The following is a 4,972-nucleotide window of genomic DNA, read 5'->3' on the forward strand; positions in this document are numbered from 1 at the left end:
TAAACCACCACAAACCCCACAAAGCATTCTTTTTTAAAAACGTATGGGCGGTACACCACCACGAACCCCACATACGTCTTGACACTGGGCAAGCGGTAAACCACCACGAACCTTGCCAGGTCAAGCTCAAAACAATTTCATTTTCAAATTCATTATAAATTATTCATTTATATCTATTCATAATCATTCAAAATCATTCACTAAGGCCAGATTCATCATATACATATCACATTTTTACACTTCTCATTCATAATTCACCACTTCTCAAATTTTCTTCGTCTCCAAGTTACTACTCCTCCCTACTTTCTTCTCACCACTCAACATACAACTAAGGTTTAAGGGCTAAAAGGGTGAAAATAGAGGTTTAGAGGTTCAAAATTACATTTTAAAATATAAAACTCACTTTGCTGATTTCAGGGGTTACGCGTACGCGTGGGCGTGTTTTTCTTGCTCGCGTATGCATGCACCTTGCTCGCATACGTGAGATACCAAACCCAAAAGGGTTGGTCACATCACGTGTAGGTGGTCGCATACGCGAGTTCTGCAGAGTGGGTAAAAATGCTAAGTGTTGCAGAGTTTCAGTTTTGGACACCAAACTTCCGACGCACATAACTTTTTTATTTTAAAACATTTTTTATTCGTTCTTCAAACGATGTAAACTTCACCCAATTTTTATATGAGATAAGTTTTAAAGAATTTAGGGGTTCGAAAGCCGAGCTATGGCTCGCCGAAGTTCGGCCAAAAATCATATTTTCACTAAAATCCTCAAACCTCTATATCAAATCACAACTCAAAACCAACTTTCTATGTCCATAATCAGCACCAAAATATACCATATCATAGTAACACAGCCCTACATCCTACCATAACCAATCATACCTCAGTTTTAAATAATTTTTTTACAAGAATTTCTCAATCAAACAATCGAAATCATCAATTTACCACCATATATATATTCATTCCCATCATCTTCATCATTCATCATTAAGATCATCATGCACCAATACATTCTCACCATAAACATCAATTGCCAAATTAATTCTCAACCTAATTCAATAATTATCATCAAAGGTACTAAATATTTAACACAATCATGCATTCCAACCTATCCTATAGTTATCTAGCCTAAGTTTTCACTAGACATTACATATTAAATACGAGAAACCAAAACCATAACTTGGCCGATTCTTCGTTAATGCACGGAACACCTCACAATAAACCGCACCGCAAGCTTCCAAGATTTCGAAACCTCACCAACGAAACTCAGCCTCTAAAACTTGATCTCAAGCTTCCAAATCCTCACTTTGACTCTAAAAAATAATCAATTCTCAATCTAACATCACAATTATCACTATAATCAATATGAAGTTCACTAATCCCACATTTCACAAAAGGGTATGAGGGTGTTTACCTTATCCACAACTCAAACGAGCTAAACCCGACAAAATCCGCAAGCTAATTTGAACCTAAAGTACTAAAACCAACAAAATCTCAACATATACACTCATGAATTTCGAAATTCAAGGGGTAGAGAAACTGGAGTGAGAGAGAGACTTACCTATAAAATTGTTTCGATAAATTTGTAGAGCTCGACGCAGTGATCGCGTGGCCAGTAGTACTATGTACAGTAAAAAATAATATTATTGAAAGATAAAATTAAATTAAAATTTATTTTTATGTATCGTTTTTGTCCCTAACATTTTTGTCCTATTTAAATCCCTAAAGTTTCAAAATCATCTCAATTTTGTCCCGCTGTCAATTCTGTTAATGGATCCCTAATGGCAGGACAACACTGAGTCAATTTTGAAATGTTAGGGACTTAAATAGGAGAATTGAGGACAAAATGATACTTTACTCTTAAAAGAAAGAATAAGTAATTAAACAAAGAAAGAGAAAAATTAATGATAGCTTTAAAGAGTGGTGTTACTTTTTTCACTTACCAATGCCATCAGCATTGTTGATGTGGCTGGGAGCAACGGTCATGATTTGTTTGAGATGGAACTCAACCATTTTGTTTAACTTGGGTGTAGTTTTATATTGGAATCCAAATTATTTTCATAAATTTAACTTCCTTTCTATCAAAACGTGTTGGAAAGGGAATTGATAAAGACGCGAATAAAAGAGGTAAGCACTTTCTTTTGTTTATTTTACTTTTGTGTTGCTTTCTTCTTTTATTTTGCGTTTCTATTTGTGAGAGGAATGAAAAATGAGAAGGGAAAATAGATAAACACAGTAACAGAAGATAGTACATATGAATGGGTGAGTGACAATGTGAAGATACGAGGGTCACTTTTTCCAATTAAAGAGAGTGTTAGTGAGATAGATGTTACAAAATAGTGAAGGCAAGATTTGAAGTTTGTGTTGAGTTGTTACTATATTCTAAAAGTAATCGTGTCTTCCATAGGAAAAATGATTATGAATTTTTCTACATGCATAGCTGTGTTCTTGAGGAGTTGCGAGTGAAACTCCCATTTACTGCTTTTGAGTGTAATGTATTAAATCAATTAAATTGTACCCCGTCGCAAATTTACCTAAATGATTGGGGTTTTTTGTGATGTTTTGAAATTTTGATGGATTTTTTAGATTTAAAACCTTCGCTGGAGTGGTTCTTTTCCCTATTTAGGCAAAATGGGTTTGGAAGGAGGGTTGGGTGAATTTGAACAGTACACCTAGGTTTTCTGTTTTTAAGTTGTATAAATCCTTATTCAAAGATTTTAAAAAAAATATTTTTAAAAGTGAAAAGCATCGATGATGTGTTTCTGTTTTAGTTAGATGAAAACTTAGGTGAAAAATTTTCCTTATTTTGGTATTCCCAGCTAAAACACATTTTGGTCCCTAAGAAAATTAGTATGAGGAATGAGTGTATAATCGAGTATTTGGTAGAAGTTGTGGATAGAAGAAATTTGATATTAGTGTTTGATTTGCTTCCATGGGAAGATAATAGGCAATCTATAGTAGAGTATTTGGGTAAGATTGTTCATAAATGCAAATAGTAGCCATGGATGATTTATTTTGGGTATTTTGTTGATTCTGTGTTCTTTTCCTGTCAGGTGGAAAATATCCAGGGGTTTCGGCGGCGAACTTGAGAGCTCGGTTCAAGAGCAAGAACGTGGAAAGGGAGGGTTCACCTTCAAACCCTTGTAAAGGTGGTGGAGAGGGTGAAGTAAACCAACCTCACCAAAGACGGAAGAAAATTATCTTTAAAAAGAGAAAATCTAACTTTATTAATGTTGATTTGTCGGATAATTTGACTGAGAAAGGGAAGGATATACCACTGGAGGAACTTATGACTTTTGTGAAAAATCAAAAGAGACTTCATAGGTTTGTCGAGGATATTGATGGGTCCTCGGTTTGGGGTAAGGATTTCTCGTATGTGGAATGAGGTGTGTCAGATATCAGCCGATGTGACCTTAGCTAATGAAGTTAGGGATATTTCAATTGATCAGTATATGTAGGTATGATCTTTGTTATTGTCTTATTGTTAGTGAAAGTAATAGCGGTTAATTGTTTGTTTGTGGGATACAGGTACTCGGCTTGCACCTAGCTAGCTTAGGTCGGAGTCAGGAAATGAAACATAAGAAAATGTTGGGGTTGGCTGAAGCGCCTATTAAGCTAAAGGAAGAGTTGGATCTGAAGAAGAATTTAATTGTTGATATGGAAGGTAAGCTTGCTGAAAAGAGAAAGAGTTAAAGCTTATGAAGAGCAATTATGAGAGGGAGTCTGAGCTGCTGAAGAAGAAAGAGAATGACTTATCTAGTATGAAAGATCAAGTGACTGTAAAGCTGATGGACTCGGAAAAAAGTAAGCAAATTGAGATTTTGGATGCCTTTGTAGAGAAATTTGAACGTGCTGTTATGCAAGCCAAATTTTTTGTCCTGGATCAAGATCTGTCACAAAAGGAGTCCGAAAAAATTGTTCAGAATGGGCCCTTAGTTGATGATGAAGAAGGAGCTGAGGAAGAAGATAAAAATTTGGGATAGCGATGTATGTTATTTGTATTTTGATGAATTTGTGTTTTGTATTGAACTTGCTTATCATCATTTTGATGCTGATAAAAACTATGTATATTTGGCCAAGTATATTGGTTTTTGATTAACTGATTTTTCATATGGCTTTTCTTGCATATATGTTGTTAATTTGATGAGTTATTTCCTTTTGAACATTGAAATGTGTTGGTTATATTGACTGTGTGAAAAATATTACTCAGGAATTTGATTGATCCTGATAGATTAGTTAATTAGAAGGTTGATTGATAGCTATCAGTAATGATAGGAGAAGTTTGATTTCAAAAATGTCCTCATTAATGAATAAGATTGTAATGCGCATTGAGAATTGGTTTGAGATAGGATTTGTATGACGTAAGTCATTATTTGTTGTTTTGATGGTTATATCTCGGAGAGATATAGATCGGAATAGAAAAGAGAAACATCAATTGATAACACAGATATGAGAAAAGATGAGTATATAATATTGTTGACCTTTGGGTACAAAGGTGCAGGTAGGCTTATGATAAACCCCAATTTTGTGGTTTATCTTATACTTAATTTGGGGAATTTTATCATCTTTTTCCACATTTATTCAATGAAATAGCATGGTTTTGCAATTCTCCCTTGATTTGTGCTTAAATGTGAAAACATGCTTTTTAGGCCCTTAAAGTGGTGATTTTAACTCACATTAATTCCATTCGATACTGTTATGTATTTGTTGAGTGATTTCAGGTTCATAAGGCAAGTATTGGACGGAAGAAGTGAAGAGAAAAGCATGCAAAGTGGGAGAACTATGAAGAAATGAAGGAACCGCAAAGCTGTCAAGCATGACCTCTTCGCACCCAATCGACCATAACTTGAGCTACAGAGATCCAAATGAGGCAGTTCCAGTTGTGTTGGAAAGCTAACATCCATGGCTTCAAAATGATATAAAATTTGTTATATTTTCCTGACGTATAGAGGGACGCACGCGCATATGATGCGCA

Source organism: Arachis ipaensis, chromosome B01 (assembly GCF_000816755.2).
Source record: "Arachis ipaensis cultivar K30076 chromosome B01, Araip1.1, whole genome shotgun sequence".
Taxonomy (NCBI): Eukaryota; Viridiplantae; Streptophyta; class Magnoliopsida; order Fabales; family Fabaceae; genus Arachis; species Arachis ipaensis.